This window comes from Corvus hawaiiensis, chromosome Z (genome assembly GCF_020740725.1).
Source record: "Corvus hawaiiensis isolate bCorHaw1 chromosome Z, bCorHaw1.pri.cur, whole genome shotgun sequence".
NCBI classification, from domain to species: domain Eukaryota; kingdom Metazoa; phylum Chordata; class Aves; order Passeriformes; family Corvidae; genus Corvus; species Corvus hawaiiensis.
This window is the reverse complement of record NC_063255.1, coordinates 44,737,756-44,762,542: the sequence shown is the minus strand read 5'-3', so window position 1 is coordinate 44,762,542 and position 24,787 is coordinate 44,737,756. Positions and strand designations below refer to the sequence as shown.

The 24,787-nt window shown below is 40.0% G+C and overlaps 1 long non-coding RNA gene across 3 annotated transcripts in view; it reads left to right on the top strand.

The window, feature by feature from the left end:
* The window catches only part of LOC125320503, a 78,262-nt gene that overhangs the window by 23,980 nt on the left and 29,495 nt on the right, over positions 1-24,787 (top strand). Inside the window, exons 2-3 of one of the 3 annotated variants that reach the window (XR_007201132.1) lie at positions 11,919-12,011; positions 17,634-18,042. The exons of 1 other annotated variant lie outside the window; for it this stretch is intronic. This is a non-coding gene — a long non-coding RNA (uncharacterized LOC125320503). Of the gene's footprint in view, positions 1-11,918; positions 12,012-13,298; positions 17,073-17,633; positions 18,043-24,787 lie in introns of those variants that run through there. One more of the 3 variants, XR_007201133.1, reaches the window with a different exon arrangement.

Sequence of the window (24,787 nt, the reverse complement as noted above, 5' to 3'; positions counted from 1 at the left end):
TGAATATAGTTGTGCAAAAATTACTAACAAAACCTCTGTAATATAATAAAAAAATTAATATGGAATCTAGTTGCTGTTTAAAAAAAAAGTGCAATATCGGGACAGAATTACTTACACAACTCATAATAGCTATATAAGCTATTTCTCTATTAATTTTTTTTCCTGCAGAGCATTATCTTTATTCTAAAGGTGAGATGTTGTCGTGGTTTGACGCTGGCCCAACGCCAGGCACCCAGGAGAGCCGCTCGCTCACCCTTCCCTGCCACAGCCGGGCAGAGGAGGGAAAAGGAAAGAAAATTAACAAATGCTTCATGAGCAAGATAAGGACCGGGAGAAACACTTCAAGGGTGAAACAGGCTCAACTTAAGCTGTACAGTGAATTTATGACTAACAGAATCAGAGGAGGATAATGAGAAGTAAATTAAGCCCTTAGAACACCTTCCCCCCACCAGCCCCTTCCTCCTTCCCACCAATATCACAGGGAGACAGGACATGGGGGCTTGGTCAGTCCATCACCGAGATTCCCTTCCGCTGCTCCAGGAGAGGAGTCTTCCCCTGTGAGGCCGTGGGTCCCTCCCACGGGAGACAGTTCTCCTGAACTTCCCTGGCGTGGGTCCGCTCTCAGGAGCAGCAGCCGCACCGCCCCTGCTGCAGCCTGAGCCCCTCCCACGGGCCCACAGCCCTCCCAAACTGCAGCGCCGGGGCTCTCTCTTCCCACGGGGTGCAGCCTTCCAAGGCCAGGCTGCTCCCGCCTGGAAGCAGGGCCCTCTCTCTGCACCGGGTCTCCCGCTGGATCACAGCCCCCTCCAGGCATCCACCCGCTCCGGCACGGGCACCTCGCCACGGGCTGCGGGTGGATCTCTGCATCCCCCGTGGATCCATGGGCTGCAGGGGCACAGCGGCTTCACCATGGGCTGCACCACGGCCTGCAGAGGAACCTCGGCTCCGGCTCCTGGAGCACCTCCTGCCCCTCCTTCTCCACTCACCCTGGTGTTGCCGTGTTGTTTCCCTCACGTGTTCTCACCTCCTCCTCTTCTCTGGCTGGAATCCAAAATCTTGTGACTTTGCTTTGATTTTCTTATTAGATGTGTCATCACAGAGGTGTTACCAACCTGCTCTCACTGGCCCAGTTTTGGCCAGCAGCATGTCCACCTTCAGAGCCATCAGCATTGGCTCTGCCAGCCATGGTGGGAAGCTTCCAGCAGCTTCCTCACAGGAGGCATCTTTGTGTCCCCCCTGCTGCCTAAAACCAGGCCGTGGCAATCCAATACAGACGTCAAGGTACAGAGATATTAAATATGAAAATTAGCATGTGTAGCACTAAAGAACCCCCTAAAATTAGTCAAGTGGGACAGCTTTAAACAAGTATTTAATTTAGCAACAGAGAGCTTGTACAATCTGATCTCCAGCACATATATGAAAATATAACTGAAAATTCCTATTTATTGGGGGCTGAGGGGGAGTGGGAGGGAAGTATCTAGGAAAAGAAACAGTTGACTAAAAGACACAAGTTGGAATCCAAGGTATGCCATGCTCTGCCCCCTGTGCTTACAATTAAATTTCTACTGTGGATTTGATTTACTTTGTGGGAAAAAACAAACAAACAAACAAACAAACCAACAACAACAACAAAAAACTCTGAACGGCTGATATCTGAAAAAGAAACATCAGTCTCCCAAGTCAGCATCCTCCTGCTAGGTGTCACCTTCTAGAAGAGAGTTAGATCTATGTCAAAAGATTTTCTCCTGCCAAATGCCAAATGTTAATCCTACAGAGAGATCAAGTCAAGTAAAAAGTTTGACCAGATGTCAGGCTCTAGCCATTGCATTCTTTCTAGAAGAAAACAAGAAATAGACTCATTAAGATTGCAGGAATGATTTCCAGTGTGACAAGGAGATGTTTTTCAAAAGACTAACTAATGTAAGAAATGGGCTGCTCCTAGTTCAGAGACACAGCACAAAAAAACTGCTAAGCTTAAATATTTATCTTTATCTATCTAAATATCTGTGTGTCTAGATATTACAACTGGAGATGGGGTCAGTGGCTCTGACCCGGGAAGAGGTGACCAGTCCAGGGAGATGGTCCTGAAAGGAATCGCCTTCCCGAGGTCCGGTGTCTTCCCCAGCTGCTGGCTGAGGGGCCCTTGCAGAGACTGTCAGCTCTTTAGTGATTATCAGCTCGTGATTTCAGCTCAGCTCTGCAGGGCAGCCTCCAGGCCAAGCCAGACCAGAGAGAGAGACGAGAGGCTCGTGTGGCTGGTTCCGCACGAAGGGAGCTTTATTGTGGGTCCCCTCTGGCGAAGGGGAGAGCCAGGGATGAGAGCTCTCTCTGTCCCACAGGGGCAGAGGACTTGCTTTTATAGGGATACAGGGGGTGGGTGAAGGCCAATGGGTTACAAAGGATCTGCATAGGGTCTCCTAAAGGATTGTGGGTCTGTCTTTTCTTGCCTTGACCAAAAAAGTGGTTGCCTTTCCAGGGAGTCCTGCTGGGCAATTGCGAAATCTCAGCAGAGATCCCTCCAGGGCAGCAGCTGGGCACACCTCACATCTAGATAGATGGATAGGTAGAGCCTTTGTTTGTACTTACAGACCGATGGCTAACACCTGGATTTTCAGACAAGTGCCTTTCTTACATTAACAGAGAAGTTCATGTCTGAAGAGTGGTTATTAAACTAAGAGGGAGAAAAATACATGAATGACGTACTTTTCTAGGAATGAAAAGTTTCCAGTTTGCCATGAAAGCTGATTCACAAACTCAGGCTTTTATAATTTTACTTTCAGGGAATTTGTTATTATTAACTCACTCCAACATGTTCATATCCCACCAGAGCATAGTTGTTACAGTACTTTGTGGATAAAAGTGGTCGTAGCCAATGATGATGGACTACAATTCTATTTAGCTTCAGACAAACAAGTAAGAAGCAATTTGTATGCTGTAAATCTATTGCTTCCAGACTTTTGAGAAAACAGACACGCATTTCAGCAGCGTGTTTCCACACATCTATCTGTTCTCTTCAGCAAACCAAGCAAAAGCATGGAAGAACCTTGCACTTTAGTGTCTTTTTTTCCTCTGTTCATAGTTTTTCTTCATTTTTCCTAAGACTTATGATACTGTTTGTCTCTTCCCAGAGGAAATTTCGAAGGTTTTGAGTGGTGCTGCAAAGGCAGAATGTGCAGCTTTGCTCCAACAATACTATCTTCAATGTGTAAGACAACAAGAACTATCATTCCTAACATTTCTTTGCACACTCAGATTATTGCTACTCTTCTGGAGACATGAAATTATATCAATTGGATCCCAAAGCAATCCCCAACCTATGCCTCTTTCAGGATTACTGTGCAGTTGTCCCTTTTTAGTCACCTAAATAGTGCATGATATGCTATGCTTGAATTATACTTACCAGAAAAGGGCCTGAAGAAGAGAAAGGCTGATACAAAGAAAAGTACAAAGAGAAGTACCTGAACTTTTATGAACATATTTCAATACAAAACCTGAGTTTGAGTCCTCAGGCATGGTGAAAAATTTGCTTTTTAGATAATGATGACATAAATCTGGGTAAAACTTTTAGCTGTGTAAAAGCCATTCTTCCATTCACAACACACACACACAGGGATATATAGAAAATGCTCCTTCACACTTATGAATTGCACGTTTGATGACCAACATCAAAAATGCCACGTTCTCCTGTATGGACCAGCTCAGCTTATAAGGCCCCTAGGTGCTTGCTTCCATGATCCTACTGGTTTTGTGTACAACTTTCTTTCAAAGGGATCCCTTTTAATTCTACCAGTGGTATTATTGCAGCACATTTTATCAGACAGACTCTCTTAAACTCAGAATCCAAAAGGTAGAGAAAAGGTTCAGATTGGTAAACACATAACACTTTAGACATCTCAGTGGCGGCCTGCCTACTGATTTTTTTTTCTGTTGCAGTGAATGGCGTGAAATATGTAAAATTTGCTGGAGCTCTAGTAAGAAGGCTTTTATTCCAGCAAAAGGGATTGTAACCAGGAGCTGCCTGCTGGCCATACTCACTGGGAAGCTCTTTCTGTTGTGGGCCATGGCTCCCCTTTCCCTGTGCTTCTCACAAGCAGTCACACATCAGCCCTCCCCTGAAAGTACATCTGATGTCTAGCAAAAGTGGAATCATAACTGTGTTTCATCTGGGCACTAAAGTAGCTGGATAGGGTTTTTGAAGTGCCTGGGACATGTCACTCTGCTTATATCACCAGCGTCATAGCAGGGTAGTTGAAAATGGGTAGGAGAAAAGAGCAGGAAAAAATAAATAAATGAAAAATTCTGAATGGATTAATGCATTCCCTGTCTTGTCTTCTGCAGTGGCATTCAGTTTAGTCCATGACTTCTCTTTTAATCTGTCAGGGTAGATCTTGTGACAGGTCAGAAAAAAAACCCCAATGATATTTTCTGTTTCCTTTCAGCCAGGCTGGAGCAATAAGACAGTGTTATAATGTTCCTCTGAAGCAAGAACCAGCTATGAATAGGATGCTGAGAAGATTATGCAACATAGATGTGCAATTCCAGTCACTTCTGTACTCAGTTAGAAAGCATGTAAATTGTGAATGAATTGATTGCATCTTTCTAAAGCCTGCTCCCTTAGTAATGCTCATTGCCTCAACAAAGAAGGGAACACCTCAACATTGCTATCAACATATACATGTTAACATGGGATTTTTTAAAAATATTTGTCTGGTGAAAGTGCATTCTTGTCACTTTGGGCATCAATTACACAAATATCAGATGTGCTCAGTACTTCCAGCAAAATACACAGGAACATCTTTTGCACTTACATGTAAGTATGGACTTACCTTGCAGAAAAACACAGCCAAAAATGGCCTGATTTCCTATAGCAGAAGTGGTCTGGTTTGAAAGAAAGGATAAAAGGCATAAAAGACAAAGTGTTGGATTATTTTCTGCTTTCTTCTGAAAATCTGTATGCTTTCCAAATTTTCCAATAATGAAAAAGCATTTCAGTAGCACACTTGGGAAATGCAAAATTATCCTTGGCTGTGTTTTTCTATGTAATAGCAGTTCAAATGTCTTCCTTTTACACATCTTTCTTAAGAGAAATCTGTACAAAATAGATGTCTGTACCTCCAAGTCAGAACAACTTGAACTGTGATTTTACAGTTGCAATTCCTATAACTCCAAGACAAGCCTGAGCCTGTATTTCTACTCTTGGCCTTTAAATAAGTGACAGAATTTTTTGCATCAATACCTGAATGAACATCAGACAGTAGCAAAGCCCATCCTGATGTCTCATGGACATACCAAATGGATTAGATAATGATAGTATTACAGAAAACTTCTTATGAAATACATCCAAATATTGAAAAAACCCAAACCTCACAAACCCCAGAAAACCATGAATTCTTTAAACTCTTCAGGTTCAGGGACATGGGCTGTTAAGCCCATGACAGGACACATGATCGCAGTTTCCATCATTCTTCCAACAGACCAAGAAGGAGGGTCAAGGTAGCTGCTGACAGAAAAATAAGGAAATTCCCATGGGATTTAAAGAGATATAGCTTCCTACAGAACCTTGACAGGATTTCACTAGAGTTTTCTCAAATGTACGTCACCTTATGAATATTAGAAATATTTTGAGGATTATAACTGGAGAAAACATATTACATTGTGAGTTTTTTTATCCAGTTTTCTTATTCCAAGATGGTCTCAACTACAGATTGCCTGAGGCACGCATAGAAAAAAAGATCAAAGCCACAAGAAATGAAGTTTTTTTTCTTTTTAAAAGTACCAGATTCTTACTATGTCAAAGTAAAGTGTTAGAATTTTGACCATTTTATACCAAAAGTGCATTTCAAGGCACAGAAATCATTATCCAACCAATATTTCTCAAGATTACTGGGACTTACTTGAATATGGGCTCAAGAGAAGTTTCTTGTGAATTGCCTTTTATGAGTTACCTCATGTGAAATGATAGCAATCAGACACCTGGTACATCCCTCAAAGGGTGATGAGGTTCGTTGTTTTGCTAGCTTTAAAAGCCAGGGAAGCATTCAGATTGTTAGTGAGAATTTATTTGACTCAGATAAAAATCCCCAAAGTGACCATGACCTGTCTCCAGCAAATGTGCAGATCCATTCTCAGAAATAATTCCTCAAGATAGGAGGTTACTTTAGTTACATTATGTTATGCAGATTATTGCCTACTCACTGACTTGGAAGGAGAAGGGTGAAGCTTTGCCACTGCAAAGGTCTGGTTTTTTTGACTCTCTTTGCTTTCTCCCTCTCAAATTCTTGCAAAAAGAAGAGGATTAGGAGAAGAGGTTAAGGTTGCTGACAACCACCAATCATTTGGAAGGATGATTTCACCTATGTCCTAGAGCCTCCATGCATTTTTTTCCACAGAAGTATTTTGTCACAGCTGTCAAGCTTCCCCTACCTTCCCAAGTAAGTGGTCTGAATGATTTGTAGAAACTAGCTGTAACTCCTCACTCAGCAATGCAATATGTGAGGGAAGGTTCTTGAAAAATAGAAGATTAAACTGATGGATTGCTTGATTTGAAAACTGTCAGAGCCCTCCCTGGAGTAGTTCTGCTTGAAGCAGATGAACTTGGCCTGCTGTTGCTCAGCATACTGATTATTGACATGGGAGTGTGGGCTAGAGGGTACAAACACAGTGCAAATCTGATGACAGTCCTGAGCCCAGTCAAAATTGGAGAGGACTGTACCCACTGGTGATTTTCATGTGAACTTCCTAAATTAACATATTTGAAGAGACAACTTTGGCCTAGCAGGAGAAACACAGGAGGTAGTGGTATAGCTGGGTAGTTATAATTCAATATAGGGAAGGACAAGCCATTTATTTGATATGCAAAATTGTAGCTGCTGTACCTAGAGATGATTTGCAGAGGAAGGGTCCTGGATTTAGGCAGCTATTAACAGAACAGTGTGGGGTGGCAATGAAGTATCCAGCCCTACTCTTTCAACTGCCTGGAACATGTGAGCTTTCCCAGCCCCTCTTCTTCATCTGTCCTAAAAAATGTGGTCTGTTTTCATAACATGAAAAAAACCATCATCAAGCTGTACAGCTTTTGCTGCTGACAAAAAAAAAAAACGACACCAAAAACCCAAACAAACAAAACAACAAAACAAAACAAACCCAAACAAACAAAACCAAAACAAAAAATCCAAAACAAAACAAACAAAAATCCCCAAACAAACAAATCCAAAAAATAATCTGACCTCATCTCCACAGAACTGAACAGAACTGTTTCTCTGTAGCAGATTTTCTTTTGATGTGCTTGGAAACAAGCCCATGGTATGTCCCTCTCTCCACTTTCTTAATTCCCTCTCTCACTTGGATGCAATCTGCTTGTCTCAAAACAAGCTACCCATTTCCTCCATGGCCACACAACCCACCTTTCTCTGTCCTTATTCTCCCCAGCTAAACTGCAGCTTATTTGTCTGCCAAAGATGTTTTGGGCCCATCCCTCGCTGTGATGGAGGATTGAGGACAACCCCCACCTTTGAATTCCTGTACACCACCCACTGCTATAGCTGGGGATAAAGGAAGAATTAAATATTACAGAGAGTACTGGTTTAGAGAAAGAAGTACTTAAACTAATGATGCCTATCCCCATTTCCAGCTACCACTATTTCTAGAGCTTCTTGATTCACAGCAGGACCTCCATGGGACATTTTGCCAACTGGAAGCAGCAGGAAATATCAGTCAAAAAACAACATGTAAAGGCTGTAGTTCCCCACATTCAATGTTCTATTTTAATAGAATGTTCATCTTCATTACATCATTTCATACTTATGACAAAGCTGTTTGTCACTCAAATGAGTCGAACCATGCTACATCCTTCAGTTTAATTTTAATTTGGTTTAGGTGAATAGAAAAACAACTGTCTGAGGTTTGCTTCTCTCTGACAGCAGCTGGTAAAAGCAAGAAAAAAAAGTTAATTTAAAAATGCTTATCAAATCTCAATGCTTCATTTAGCTTGACTTTTCTCTGAATGCAATGACACTTATTTGTATAATTAGTAATGTATGATAGTATTTCTCTCCTAATTTTTCCCCCTCTCCTAGCATCCTATGGCCTCCACACTTAAGTCATTTTGAAACTGAACTTTTTTCACCCTTAAGTAAGGGGGATGTCTGAGAACACATTGTCCAATGCCAAATCAGAGCAGTGAGGTAATACCTCCTGTCCAAAATCCTTTTTTTACCTTCTTTTTGGTCCAATTTGCTGCTAGTTCTTGCTTGGTAAACTGGTAAATTGAACTCCAGATTACACCATTCCACAATCAACAAACTTCTCTAATTTGGTTTTAAAAACATAAATAGAACCTTTGAACTGTGATATTTCAAAAAGAAAATGTCCTGAGTATCATGGCAAACAACCATGACAAACCAATCTCACTGTTCTTCAATTGGGCTACAGGTGATTTGTAGGATTTTATGCTGGCTGAAGACCTAATGGAGCAAATTTTTCTTTCATGAAGTAGAAGAGGAAAATGTGTCTCAATAGCATTTTCCTCAGCTTTGCCTGCAATCCCCAAGAAACACCTCATTTGGCATTTCTTGAAAAGGAAATTGGGACGTGGGAATTGAAAAAAAATAAGGAAAATGTATTCCTCCCCTTTGGTGTTTCAGCATCAGCATATAACCACGCAATCATAGAATCTCTCAAGTTGGAAGGACCCCACCCATAAGGACTATCAAGTCCAACTCCCTGCACCATCAGAACTACCAAAAACTAAATCACAAGACTATGAGAATCATCCAGATGATCCTTGAAATCTGACAGCTTTGGTGCCCTGACCACTTCCCTGGGGAATTCTTCTCCAGTGACCAACCACCTTTCCAGTGAAGAACCCTCTCCTGCTGTCAAATCTGGACTACCTCTGAAACATCTTCATTAAACTTCCTCATGTCCCATTGCTCTGTTGCATGTGATGCACTGCAGGACACAGTTGGCACTTTTGGGTGCCAGGGGACACGGCATACCTTCTAGCCCTTTCAACAGCTTGGTTTGGGTGCATTTTAGTATATTGACATCATCCTTCTTAGATGGTGGGGCCCAGCACTGCACGCAGCTCACAAGGTGAGGTGGCACCAATGCCTAGTACTGCAGGATCATCACCTCTTTTGACCATCTGCCTGTGCTGTGTTTGATGCACCCCAGGATGCAGTTTGCCCTCTTAGCTGCCCAGGCACATGGCTGGCTCACAGTGAGGCTGCTGCTGTCCGGGGATGCCAGAACCCCTAATGAAGGGCTGACCTCCAGCAACTCCTCTCCCAGTTCATACTTGTGTCCAGAGTTACTCCATTCCATGTACCGAATCACATAATCACAGAATATGTGGAGTGGGAAGGCACCCATCTGGGTCATCAAATCCAACTCCTGGACCTATGCAGGATACCGCAAGGATCACACCATGTGCCTGAAAGCATTGTCCGAACTGTTCCAGTGCCAAACACCCCTGGGTGAAAAGCTTTTTCCTGATACCCAACCTAAACTTCCCCTGACACAGCTTCAGAATTTCCTTGGATCCTGTCACTGGTCACCACAGAAGACATCAGTGCCTGCCCCTTCTCTTCCCCTCATGAGGAATTTGTGGACTGCAGTGAGGTCTCCCCTCAGTCTCCTCTTCTCCAGGCTGAACAGACCAAGTGACCTTAGTGTTCCTCATACGGCTTCCCCTCAAGGCCCTTCACCATCTTCATTACCCTTCTCTGGACACTCTCTAAGAGCTTAATATCTTTGTTATATTGTGGCACCCAGAACTACCCCCAGCACTCGAGGTGAGGCTGCCCCAGTGCAGAGCAGAGCGGGACAATCCCCTCCCTTGCCCAGCTGGTGATGCTGTGCCTGATGCCCCCCAGGACACGGGTGGCTCGCCTGGCTGCCAGGGCACTGCTCACTCATGTTCAACTTGCTACTGACCAGGACCCTTTCCATGGAGCTGCTCTCCATCATCTCATTCCCTAGTTTATACACATAACCAGGGTTGTCCCATCCCAGGTGCAGAATCTGGAATTTTGATTTTTTAAATATCATGCCACTGATGATTGCCAATAGTCCAATCTCAATCCCTCTGTTAGGCCTCTCATACCTCAAGAGAATCAACAGCACATTCCAGATTGGTATCATCATTATAATTGTCATTGGGGTGTTCAGCTCCTGCATCCTGATCTTTGATGAAAATAGTGAACAGTAACAGTCCTAGGATTAAGCCCTGAGGAGCTCCACTGGTGACAGGTCAGCAACCACGTGTGGTCGCAATCGCTCTAACCCTTTCTTTCAATCAGTTCTTCATCCAGCTCATTGGAGAGGTGGTCATTTCATAGGCGGACAATTTGTCCAGAAGGATGCTGTGAGAGACAGCATCAAAAGCCTTACCAAAAGCCAGAAAATTACAACCACCATCTTCATCCATGAGGCAGGTGACCTTGTTGTAGAAGGATATCAAAATAGTTAAACAGAACTTACTCCTCGTGAATCTGAGTTGACTGAGCCTGATGCTTGCATTGTTCTTTCAGTAGTACCCAGCGTGACCTTAATTTTTCCAGGAACCAAGGAGTCCTGGGTTGCAGTGTATTCTATTACCATCCTCAGGAGCCGTTGAAATCAGGTGGGGCAGTGTTTCCTTGCCTCCTCCCCCAGACAATCTTGCTGTTAATGGCCCATCATTGTCCTGCCTCCTGACTCAGAGATAACTCCCTCCGGACTATCTTCTGTTAATGAGCCTAATCAACACTTGGCCTCATGACTCATTACCCCATTGTGAGATGCTCCACCCAGAGGGAGGAACCAAGCATCCCATCGTGGAGATAATCTGAGGCTGAACACCAGAGACACTGCTTCCCACTGGATTTCCAGAGGACAGGAGCTACACAGCCACCATTGGACTTCCTGAGGAAGAGCAGACTCTTTTACTACAGGATCACTGCTTCAGAGGACTGCAGCCACCATTCTACCAGACTGCTACCACCACCCTGCCTAACAGGGTGTCAGGTTGTACCTTGACTCTGTCAGTTTGACAGTGTTTTCTTTTACCATTTTTTTCCTTTTCTTTAATTTCCATTAAATTGTTATTCTGACTTGGTGCCTCCCACTGGTTTGTTTTCAAACTAGTACACAAGGTTAGACTGACAGGGCTGCAGTCACCCAATGTATTACGGACTAGCTGTTTGCTGGACATTTTGTACAGAAGATTACTGTGAAAGACAGTATCAAAACCTCCTGAAATTCAGAAAAAAACTCACATCTACTTACGTATTTTAGTCAGCTAGATGGTTGGTCTTGTCTTAAAAGGAAATCAAGATGCTTAAGGAGGATTTTCCCCTTGTGAACTCATTCTGGCTATGACCAGTGACTGAGTTGTCTCTCAAGTGCTTTTCAGTAACTTTCAGAGCAACCTTCTCCATTATTTTACAAGATACTGAAGTGGGACTGCTAGGCCTGTAATTAACAGGGGAATCCTTCTTGCCCTTTTTGAAAACTGGGACAACACCTGTTAGTTTACCATCTACAGGGACCTCTCCAGACTACCAGACTGTTGAAAAATAATGGAGACAGGCCCCATGGTGCCATCTCCCCTCTCTTTCAGTAGCCAGGGATGAATCTCTTTGGGCTCCAGAGGTCTGTGCACATCCAAATAGAGCAGCAAGTCTCAAAAAATTTTCTGGGGTGTCTGTGAGTTTATCATCCTCTCTGAGATTCACGGTCTTCCAGCACAGGGCTTCCAGGGTCCCAGGGCCCATCACAGGCATCAAAGACAAAGGTGAAGAAGGCGTTAGATGTCTTTACCTTGTCTACATCCTGATTTGTGAACTGTCTGACCTCATGAAGTAACAATGTTACCTCTCTGATCCTCCTTTTGCTGTTAAAATATTTTAAAAAGTCTTTTTTGTTGTCCTTCACAGTGCTGGTCAGCAGTGATGATCAAAGCTGAAGTTGTACCTTACAGAAGTCAACTGAACTGGTGCAATGTAGGGACAGGACCTGCATCTGTGGAGGTAGGGAATCTGTGACCTCTGCAGAGGATAGGAACAGCCCAGAGCAGAGATCTTTCCAGAGTTATTAGGTCCGATCCCCAGATTCATTCTGACCATCTTCACAGCTACAAACCTTGCATCTAATTTAAATCTTTGAAATCTCTTGAAAACAGGTATTTCCAAAAAAAAAAAAAAAAAAAAAAAAAAGACATTTCAAGAAGCAGAAAAGCAGAATTTAATGAAAAAAAGAGAAACATAAAAATAATTAATTTATTTATTTTCAGGATCAGACCAGTCAAATCAATAATGCTTGCTCCTTAAATGGACCTTAAGAAGTTTTCTCTAAAAATTAACTGCCTCTGGTGACCCACACAAAATATAACTGCATTGCAATTTACGATCCAATTCCTGTGACCTAAAACTGATGAGAAAAAAAAAAAAAAGCACAAGTGTGAGTTATACAACTGTTTCTTTTCCAGAATTCAAAATATTTAGTTTTTTCATAATTAAATGACAAATAAAAATGCAAAAAATAGTTAAAAATTCTGAAAACAAAATAACATTGAAAATAAAATTCTTTTAACTAAGTCTTCTCTGTATTCAGTACTCTATTTCGCAAATTTATATAAGGCATTCATCACTGAAATAAATCTTTTCATGTAATGAACACATTACACAGTAAAATGTAATTTCATACATTAAGACTACAATAATATAGGGGAAAGTTTCACACAAGATTCTGAATTTACCCAAAGTAACTCCATTACTTTACGTATAATTATTACTAAATTGGCTTCTAGCCACAAAGTAATTGATATACACAAAGAAAGAGGCACTTTTCCACTTGGTAACTGTAGAAATAATTTCACTTATCTCTCAGATACATTTGTGTTTAAATCTCATAAGTGCCAAAGTATTCTAATTCCACCCCCAACTTCACATAACAACCTAAATCAAAAAATATGTATGTAAGAAATTATCTGTTCTGTTTCAAGTTGGACAGGGCAAAAATAGGTGATATTTTTATTTTTAAAAATATTCTACTTCAGTGTCTACTGTCCTCCCTGAAAGTTCTATTTCTTAAGTCACAGAGATCTTGTGCTGAAACCTTTGCCAAAAGTTTATGATTGATACTATCGCTGAAGCAATTTTTATCCTTTTCTAAACTCTCTGTTACTGTGACCTCTTAAGTGAGTTCTTTAGTTAAGAGTTGTATTGATACCACTTTGATACCACTCACAAACAAATGAACAAGGTTTTTATGAAATCTAGGATTTATATAATGGTTATTTTTACCTATTGACACAGGTAGTACCAGATTGCAGAGACCAGAGCACTTCCAAGTTTCTACTTCATCAGCTGTGACAGCACTGACTCCAACAGCCACCAGGTTTCTCCGTGTGCAGCAACCCCACAACAGATAATTCTGATTGTTTGGAATCCACTGTTTACCTTGCAGACTTCATTGCTCCCTCTTTGCTTCCTTCTGGCTCTAACATGAGCCAATAACTTCCTCTACAGAAATAATTTCAGAAGTCTTGCCAGAATATGATCAGGATTTGTAAAAATACTGCAGTCTTTGTATTCCAGTTTCACTTTCTTTCATTTCATCTATAGTTCCAGGGTTTTCTGCCAGGTCATGTTTTGCTTGCACTTCTGCAGCGAGAATAATATCTGTTCAAAAGCATAAAGTTGGCAAATTTGCAAAGATGTACACTGAGAAATTTGACAAAATTAGGGTGGTGTTCCTGCTCCTGGTAGAGATATATTTGCATTGTGAGGACTTGCTGGTGAAGATCACCTATTAATTAAGCTAAATTCAAAACTCTTGCTTGGTGAATAAGATAGATGGACAATCTTTAACACAAAGCTCTTGTTCATGGAAGCCGCTGCCTACAAGCATCCCTGAGACCACTCATTCAGAAAGGTGTCTCAGTAAAAAAAGTCTGCGAGACAGTTGTCAAGACTCTTTTGTAGCCTGCAGAAAGTAAATGGCACTTTTAAGGCATGTTTCATCCCACTCAATGTTCACAGTAGGTCAGATTATTGTCATAGAAGCAGTTTTTCTACAGCAACTGTAAAGTGAGTTGAGGCAGTAACTAAGACCAAGAGAATGGTTTTTCTTCATAGATCAAGGTCTATTACAGTGTCACTCTACAAATGACCAGTAATGGATTTAACTATAGGGAACAGATCAGGGAAACAGTGTTGGCTACTAGAGAAAGTCTGTTTTTATCATGATATGAAGTATGTTTTTAAGGACACAAACAAGACCTGGCAGTGTGGACAGGATTGGATAATGATAACGTCTTCATTTTATGATGTGACAGCACACATGGCCACACATTTTTGGTAAGTTACCTTTGTTCTAATAATCCATGTTGTCCATACTTAACATACTGTATCTAACTTTACTGTTGTCTGGTACACAGAAGAGTCCACAAATTTAGAAAGTCATATCTTATCTTCTAAACCGTTAACAACCTTTATTACAGACAAAAAATATTTCCTTCAAAATTTCATGTTCTGAGGCCGTCCTGACTTAAAAATAAAACAAAGAACAGCCAATGAAATTCATCTGTCCTGGTTGTCACAGGGATAGAGTTCATTTTCTTCCTAGTAGCAGGTATGGTTGAATTCAGTGTGAGAATAATGTTGTTAACACACTGATGGTTTGGCTGTTGCTAAGCAGTGCTTACCCTGAGTCAAGCACTGTGCAGGGTCTCATGCTCTGCCAGTGAATAGATGCATAAGAAGCTGCTAGGGACCACACAGGACAGGCGACCTGAACTGGCCAAAGGGATGTTCCACACCATAGAAAGTCATGCCCGGTATATAAACTGGGGAGAGCTGGCCAGGAGAGACTGATTGTTACTTGGCCAACAGGTGGTGATCAGTTGTATTTTGCATCACTTGTCTTTCTTAGACTTTATTCCTGTCTTTTTTTGTTATCTCCCTCTTCATCATTTAGGAATTTAGTGACTTGTTTGGTCTTTTTTTTAACAGCATTTCCATTACTAGATTGGTGACCAAACTCACAGATTTTACTTTTTTCTAATTCTCCTTCCCATTCCACTGTGGGGGGAAGGAATGAGCCACTGCCTAGTACTGAATTGCCAGGTGGGGTTAAAACCATGACAGTGTCATCCTAGAAGACACAGGCTTTGCATCACAAATGCCAAAGTATCACAAGCAACTGCATTAAATTATGCTATATGACAAAAAGATCCAGAAGTTTTTTGCACAGAAATGTAGCACTTTCCAACCTCCAGTGCCATGCATTGCTTATCTGTTCCTTTGTCTAAAAGGAAAAAAAATTCCGTATCTTCTTTAGGGCTTCATTAACAAAACTAAAAATAACTAGAATTGTTTACTCAAAGAAAAAAAAGAAAAGACTTATGGGCATAAAATAAAAGATCAATCTTGAGAAAGAAAACATCATTTTTTGTTAACTCCTCAAACTATACAGAACCAGAAATTGACTAGAATGAAAAACTGAGTAGAATCAAAAACTGAGTAGAAATATCTCACAATATTCAATGGAAATATTTTAAAAGAAAGAACAACCCCTCCTGATTTGAAGACTATGATCAGAACTGCTTTTGAGTTTTCAGTTGTCCATCAACCTTTAGTTCAGTTCCTCAGTGCACAGCATAGGAAGCACTAGCTGTCTGTGTTGTTTTTTTCTGAGTCAGAGGAACTTAGACCATACTGAAAAAAATGAAAACCTGGTAGCAATTAGCAACTGATATACTGATGGCCCAACTCCAGAAAAGACTATCATGTGATCTTCTCTCATGCAACAGTAGAGCAACTGTTATAACTGCTGTAACCTCTCTATATCCCCTTCTCCAGAGATAATTAATGATGACACAAAAAAGATTATGAGCCTACCCAGGCAACCCTGAGGTTTGACTTTGCAGGTTGCCTACACGTAATTTAAGGAAGGTTTAGCTGCTCAGCAAAAATGTTGAGACAGGTGACAGCTTAAGGCAGAGGAAGGACAGCTCTAAAACGTCAAAGTCTCTCTGACACGCATGATGCTCTTTGATTCCAGCACAACTTACTGGTAGCACTGCATGGGCCATCTGTAGATCAGGAAGGTGGAAAACCCTCCAAATTTTGTAAGGTGCAGATAATAAACAGAAGTAGCTGACATCTAAATTTAATACAGTTGCTTTCTCACATGCATTGCAACTACAATACAACTCTTAACTAAAGAACTCACTTAAGAGGTCACAGTAACAGAGAGTTTAGAAAAGGATAAAAATTGCTTCAGCGATAGTATCAATCATAAACTTTTGGCAAAGGTTTCAGCACAAGATCTCTGTGACTTAAGAAATAGAACTGTATTACAATAATGTCTTTGACAACTCTACAACTGTGTTGAAAGGCAAATTTAAGGGAGAAAAATTATTTTGTAAGGGCTGGATCCAGATGGTCAGGCAGAGGACACTAGAGAAAATAATCAGTCTGGAGGGTCTCCCAGTTGCACTCCATCTGTCAGACAGATCACAACCTCAGATATTAAGAAGAAAAGAAGGGTGGTTTTAGTAGGCGAGTCCCTTCTGAGGGGAATTGAGGGCCCTGTATGTCAACTGACCCATCCCAGGAAAGTCTGCTGCCTCCATGTGGTCTGAGTATGGGATATTACCAGGAGACTCGCTGAACTAATTCAGCCTTGTGATTATTATGACCCACTGCTGGTCATCAAGGCTGGCAGTGATGAGGTTGATAAGGAGAGTAATTAAAATGGGCTTCAAGGCTCCAAGTTGGTTCATTGATGGGACAAGAGCACAGGTGGTGTTCTGCTCAATTCCTTCAGTTCAGGGATGAAAGACAAAATGAACAGGAAAACCCATATTATCAATAAGTGGCTTGAGGACTGATGCCATCAGCAGAATTTTGTTTTTTCCCCTGTAGTCGGCACTTCCCACTGGTGAGGCCACACATTGAGTTCTGTGTCCATTTCTGGGCCCCCAACTCAGGAGGAACACTGATGTGCTGGAGTGAGCCCAGAGAAGGGCAACAAGGCTGGTGAGGCGTCTGAAGCACAAGTCCTGTGACGAGCAGCTGAGGCAACTGGGGTTGTTTAGCCTGGTGAAAAGGAGGCTCAGGGGAGACCTTATCAGTCTCTACAACTCCCTGAAAGGAGGGTGTAGCCAGGTGAGGGTTGGTCTCTTCTCCCAGGCAGCCAGCAACAGAACAAGAGGACACAAGCTGCACCAGAGGAGGTTTAGTCTATACATTAGGAAGAAATTCTTCACAGAAAGGGTGACTGGGCACTGGGATGAGCTGCCCAGGGAGGTGGTGGAGTCACTGTTCCTGGGGGTGTTTAAGAAAAGACTGGACATGGCATTCATTGCCATGGTCTGGTTGACAAGGTGGTGCTGTTAGGTCATAGGTTGGACTTGATGACCTTAAAGATTTTTTCCAACCTAGTCGATTTTGTGGTTCTGTGATTCTGTGATATACAGACAAATAAATAAGGCCATAAATGTAAGCATGAGAGACACTTCCCACTAGCTCCTATGGTATTTGTCTGGGGAAATTCGCTTTTCTGTCTTGTTGCACAGTAGTTAGATTGCTTTCAGTACTTCTAGAAATAAAGGGCAAATCAAATATACATGTTCATGTTACCAGATGATAAATGGCCTACACCGGTGAGCTAACACGATGCTTGTTCTCCAAAACTACTGGCCTGTGGAAAGTTCACAATGCCCATTGTATGAGAAGGAGAACTGAAAGTTCACCAGGTTCAGTGTCCTGCCAACTCAGCCAGGTCACCTGAAACGTTGGGGTTCACAGCCACCAGCGGCCACCAGAGAGACCCCCAGGACAAAAGAACGCAGGTGTAAAGGGGAGGGGAAATATGTTAATGATTTGGGGGAAATTATTATAATATGTATGTTTAGTCCGGGACAATTAATAAATATGTATGTGAAATACAGTATATAAACAGAAATTTTCCTGTACTCAGGATGCATGGCTTTGGGAGGAGCTATCCCCCTATGCATCCAGCAGAATAAATAATGCCTGCTTCTTAATACTACATTGGTGTTACGGAGTTATTTATTTTACCGAATTTTTGGTAACATTCAAGGCCTTTAAAATTGTGAAGAACATTGATCTAAGTCTACACCTAATTCATAGCATGACAAGTACAGGATGTTGCCAGTGGGATATGAAGGGAACAAGAGAGTTCTTTCGACTTTGAGGACTTAAAATCTTCCTGCTTGTTTTCAGTTACAGATAACAAAAAAACAAACAAAAAAACAAAACAAACAAACAAAAAAACCCCAAACAAACAAAAAATCCCAAACAAACAAACCCCAAAACAACAAAATCCAAACCAACAAACAAACAAGCAAATAAAAATTTAAAAAAAAAAAGCCCCACCTTACTAAGTTTGATGGTTATATGGCTGTTGGCTATTATTTATACTTCTTGCCTAACTGCAGCGTCATGTTATGGGTATAGTGATCCTAGTCAAGGCCAGAATTTAACTTTAGGCAGGTGGATAAAACATTGCAGTAGGAGATAGTCAGCTATCCTAGAGCATAAACTGTATTCACTGGAGGGAGAGGGATCTGAGGGGAAAAGAAAAACTAACATAAAAAGATAATTTAGTACCTGCCCAATCAAAGGCAACAGGAAAACTTTCTGATAGCTAGAGTAAAATCTAAATAGTTTTGAGAGTAGGGGACTGTAAAACTTAGGAATTTTCACAGAGAAAACATCCACCCAATACATAAATAAATTCACATTTCAGTCTCAGTCCCTCTTACAGTCGCACATTCACCACACAATTTTACTGTCTCTTAATCCACCTACTCCATACAGATTTCTTTTCATTATTATGAGGTTGTTTATTTTCTGCTACTCCTGGCTGAGGTGCTTATGAGCCCCAGTTTATATTGTACTGTGTCTATGAGTTAGTACAATTAATAGAAAATTACCCTGAGTGAAAGGAATGTATAACTCAGTTAATTGCTTCACAATACAGTACACTGCCATTTAGAACCAGTCCCTTTCTTTCCGTTGTAACAGCATGGAAATAAAACCAATTTTCATAATTATTGAAAAGAAAAAAATCACAGCTTAATTCATAGTCTTGTCAATAATAGTACAGAGTCCCTGTACATAATACACCTTCCCTTGTAAATACCATTCCATTAGTCCACTCGTTTAGGTGTGAAATATATCTGGCCTGTGCCGTACTTGACACCTGGGAGGAGAAATAGCTAAATAAAGTGAGATATAGGAAGAAAGGTTGAAATAGTCTGCTTGGATCAAAATAACAATTGAGAAGGACCAGAAACAATTCCTGTGTTCATTATCTCAGGTTATATCAATCTTAAAAGATTTATGAGCTCATCACATTACTCTAGAAAGTATATTTTCTATGCCTGGTTTATTAATGGACAGAAAAAACAGACTGAAAAAGTAAAATCTGTTTTATCCACATAGGGTTTCAAAATCCACTGCACAATCACCACTTCATTAAAAGAGATAATTATTTCGATGAAGATTAAGTGTGATTTAAAATTCACATTTGCCTTTATCTATTCTGATGTAGGTCTGAATTAAACCTGAAATAGGGGTTCTTCAGGAAGATTTTGACTTAAAATCCCAATCCCACTGTGCTTGCCTTTGCTTTCTTGCTTTCTTTCTTTTTTTTTTAATACCTCATCTATTAGTGTCTTTCACACAGGCCTCAAAATAAAAAATTCTGCTGTTCGTGTTAATAAAATTTTTCTGATGCCCAATGACACATGTGGAATATTTGGTAATTAAAATCAGAAAATCAGAAGTTCTGCACAAGTTGTTAGTGCTTGCAGCTGTTTAGAAAAAACACAAACCCTCCAGATCATTACCAAGTTATATCTGCTAGTAGGAACATACTCAGACTTAACTATTGCCAGGTTTTTTCCCATGTAGTTTCGTACATGCAGTACCTGCTGAACAAAAAGCACAGTAGGAAGAAATTAAAGAACTGATCAAAAATACAGAGTAAGAACAAGAGACGTTTTAATCCTATTGAAATAAGCATTAGGTAGAGATATTAGGGTGTAATGTAAAAGAAATTAAAATATGTTAAGGGAACAAAATTTATATTTAAGACATGCAGACATCTTTAGAGTAGTATTTATAAAACCAAAATTAATGGCTTTCTATATACAAGGAAATTGTTTGTTTGTTTGTCTTCACTATAATATTTACCTTCCAGACTGGTGTCTGAGACAGATAATCTTTCTATGCAATTTCCATGTATTTTGCACTGGTATATGAGTCTCAGACTGAATTTTATCTTAGCAACTACCTAATCAGCCAATATGGAGACTACTAGGTCCACTTTGCCAGGTGCATAATATCTGCATCTAACCTGCTGTATTTTACAAATGGCTGGTCACTTTCACAACAGCATTTAGTCAAGTTTTTCTTTCACTGATCCAGAAGAAAAAAGAATGATGAAAGATGATATGATGGAGGGCAGTTACTAAACTATACACCTACTTGCAAGTTTTGGAACCATCATAGCTAAAAGTGCTGATTAAGGAAGGAGCCAATGTAATTTAAGGGCTTGCCTTTCTGAGACTGGCATTTTGCCCAATAGAAACTAGACAGGAACAGTGACTTAACTTTGCATTTGAATAAATAATGAAGAAGCGAAAACCTCCCTATATTGTATTGTTTATTCTCCAGAACAGAAATATGATATATAACAACTGTTTTCATTACTTCTTCCCCTCTTCTTATGCCTTTTAGATTTCCATAGTTTGGGGGTTTTTTTCCTATCACATGATGTCTTTTAAGATTTTCTGGTAATCATTACCTAAGATCCAAATGAAAAGCTTCAGAAATAAAGCATTATTGACAGTATGGAACACTTCTTGCAATAAGGGTCATGCTTATGGAGCTGGAGCTAGTGAAGGTGAGATTCCACAACCTGGGAAACTTGGGAAACTTTTTAAGAGGCCCTTGTCAAGCTGTCACTACTCAACAAAAGGTACTTTAAAGAGAAACAAAAAGAGGGTTGTGGGTCCGTGCTTCCTTTACCAGGATTCACCAAGGTTATGCCTTTTCTACTGCATGACAAATCAGATGCTCTACAGCTGTGCAGAAGTCTTCATGCATATAAACAGCCAAATTCACAAGGCAGTTTCTCAGATCAGTTTCCCCAAATGTAAAATGGAGATAATAATGCATTACTCCTCCACAAGAACAAAAACAAACAAATGAACAAAACAAAAAAACAAAACCAAAACCAAACTAAACTAAACTAAACAAAAACACAAACACACCAACACACAATAAAATGTTGAATGGACAGATCCAGCAAAAATGCAGTGAAATTATCACCATAAATTAGACTGTTACAAACCATGAACACACCTTCTTTTCACCTAAGAGTTTACTTCACTTAAATGTTTATTATAAGTGGATTCTGATTTTTTTGTAGGGCTTTTTCTGCCATTAAACATAAGATTTTGCTTTTAATATTAAGAGTCATTAATAATTTCAATTTTTGGTGGACAGAATAAGCTATTTCTGCTCTTACAAAATCTTGGCAATATTTTTCTTCTGTTTCCATATATGCAGCTTCTGCATGGAGAACCAGCACTATGAATAACCAATTTCCAAACTCTTTGCACTGTAGGAATGTTAATTCCTTTCTCTACAGAATAGATCCTTTAATAGGCACAAAAACTTCAATATAAACTTTATAATTGCTTCCAAAATACTTATTATCTTTCCATGTCACCTCATGCAGAATGCACAGATGGTAAAAAAACCATTAACAGAAGACAATAGTGAGCATTAGAAAACAATGAACCATAAGATGTCATGAAATTTACTTATTGTGTTGCTGCGTGAAGTCAATTTGTATAATCAAGAACTGGAAAATAAAGCATGCTTGAACCTGTCATCACATGAAAATGTCTTCATTAGGTTTTTATCCAGCTTCTCCAAAAGCTGTAAAACAGCTGTCAAAAAAAAAAAAAAGAAAGAAAATAATTATTTGTTACTTCAAGAAGCCACAAAACACTGTCTCTAAACCTATACAAGTCTCTTCTGACAATTTCTTGATCCTGTAAAATTGTTAGCTGAAAGCATATTAAACCAGCTTGTCAATCTTTCCTCTCATACTGCCTCTGAGAAAAATGCAGACCCTATGACCACTAAAAAGAAACTACAGCTTCCAAAAGGACAGCTACAGGCAGATATCCAGCTTTGAAATCTTTTCCACTTATCGACAAGATCTAATAATGCTGGTCTGCCATCAGAAAATAGAAAAAGTAAACAAAAATACCTATCCAATATTGCAAATCCTTATGGGCTAAACTCAGAAAATAAACATTTATGCTGTCTCTTAACATCTCTTGTTTTATTACAACTTCTCATGTTTGCTTGTAGCTACCTTGAATCCCACTGTATACTTTCTGAAGGTTAAAAAAAAACATGTTTGGAGAAACATAAAAGAAGAGTAAAGGACAGAACTTGAATTCCAATGCTAGGAAATCAGCACATGTTTGTGCTGAAATAGAAAAGCTTTAGTGCACGATGATTGGGTAGAGTTCCAGTTTAACATGGAATCTGCACAGGTGTGACAGGAGCCAATTCCTTATGTATACCTGGCATTGGATCCACTCCCCAGCCAGACTCTGCTGCCTCTGAGCATTCATCTCCATGACCAGTTGTTACAAGACAACACTGCAACGTCTCATTCCCAAGGCAAACTTCACTTCTCTACAGAGTCTTTCTGTCCTGTCATTCGTGTGTCCGGTCAGTTCAACCCCTTCTGCAGCTGCACCTTCTTGCCCTCCATGCCCACGTCATTCCCCGGTCACAAATTACCAATGCTGAGAAGCTACAATTTGAATTTCCCTTTGACCAGGTGCTACATATTCCAGGAAATAAATTATGATGGGCTGAATTATATTGCAAATATTTCACTGTATATATGGAAAGTGCAGGAGAAGACAAGAGAGCAGAAGAAAAGGAGGCAAGATAAAAATATTCTGGATTCTTTCCTTCAAGTGGTAAATGTAGTAAATTTATGTTCTGAAGGAATGAACTAGTAAGTTTGTTCACAGCACTACAATTTTTTCTGTTGCTGCTTAGAAAACTTCAGTATCTGGTCACCAAGCTCATTCAGTCTCTTCTCCTCTCCACTTTTATTGCCTGAAGGAACTGAGGGTATTTTTGATCTCCCTTTTAAAAAGAATTTAAGTGTCTCCAGGGGCATTACTCTCTCTTGTCAACTGACCATATTTATTCCAAAGACATGCTAAATTTATCATGGTTGTATTAGAGACCAGTATTTTCCCCCATTATTATCTAAACACTTCATATTTTGCACAAAACTCATGTCAATGTTCACAAGGTTGGAATAATTAGCAATATATTCTCTGAAAAGGTACACAAAGAATCGTCCTGTCCCACAGTTAGAGGGAATATACATAAACGGACAAGAAACATAAATACAAATTTGCTCATTGTTGGGAGTAAATTAAGGCCTTTGGGAAATATATACATACGTTGAATACACTAGTTAAAGTCAGAAATATATTACAGGGCAAATTGTTGCAAGACTTCAGCTTCCAGTTAGATAAGGAACTGACCAGATGCATCTTCAGTGAAAACTTGGGAAAAAAATTCATCTCTGAGTCCTCTGCAACAGCTGACCTTTAACTACAGAAGAATAAAAATGTAGCTGTATAACAATTTGATGCAGACTGGGATTTCCTAGGTATCTTAAGTTATGTTTTCACAACTAAACCTTCCATGATCTTTTGAATACCCAGCTGGTAACCAAGTGGAAAGCTACAAGTAAACTATACCTATACTATGCTTTGCTTTTGGAAGACAGTAGATATGGAACTATAGCAACATGCGATATCACCATGAGCTCTTAATGGAAAAAGAGAAGTATTTCAAAATAAACATCAGTCATATCTCATCTTAACAGTACAGATTTCCCACCACTTCATAACTTACAGCAAATACATTTCTTTCTTGCAAGAAAGTTTTTCATATGAAAAAAATACAATTAGAATAGCTGACTTCAATATTCACTTTTGAAAAAATAGCTCTCAACCTTCCACTACCAAAATTGAAATTGTGTTAAAATAACACATAAAAAAAATTTGTAAGCATCTCCAGCACAAAGTCATGACTTGCAATGAAGAACTCATACTAGCACATGAACTAATCTTTTGTTTTTGTAACTCATCAACACAAGAAACATAAGGAAAAATACATTTGAAAGCTAAAATTGTGATTTTATAGAAGTGAGGACCACAAAGTGTAGTTGACTGAAGACAAGACTTTTGTACCAGGAGACTCACATTCAGATTCTCAAAACTCACATTCAGATTCCCAAAGCACTGATGATCTTTTCTGATAAGAAAATAACCACAACAGAATACTCAGTGAACTTAGCAACTAATGGAGAACCCGATGGAGGAAATCCTAAATACTTCTTCAGAAAAAAATAATATTTAAAAAGCTGATACATGACATTTAAGGATCTGAGTTCAGATGCAGCTTGGACCTTATCTTCAAGTCTTAAGGTCTGTTATGTTAAACCCTCATTTAAGTACCCCACTAGGAGGAACTCTCCATAGAACTCATTGCAAATTAGTTTTTCACCATGTTTTTACACAGAACATAAAGGTGTAGCAAAAAAAAAAGGCCATGAACTTCAAACTGCAAGTCTTGCAGCTCCCCCTTAGTCTGAAGAAATCTATTCTGGATGTGTCCCTCTGTTTTCTCAGACCCATGGCAAGTTG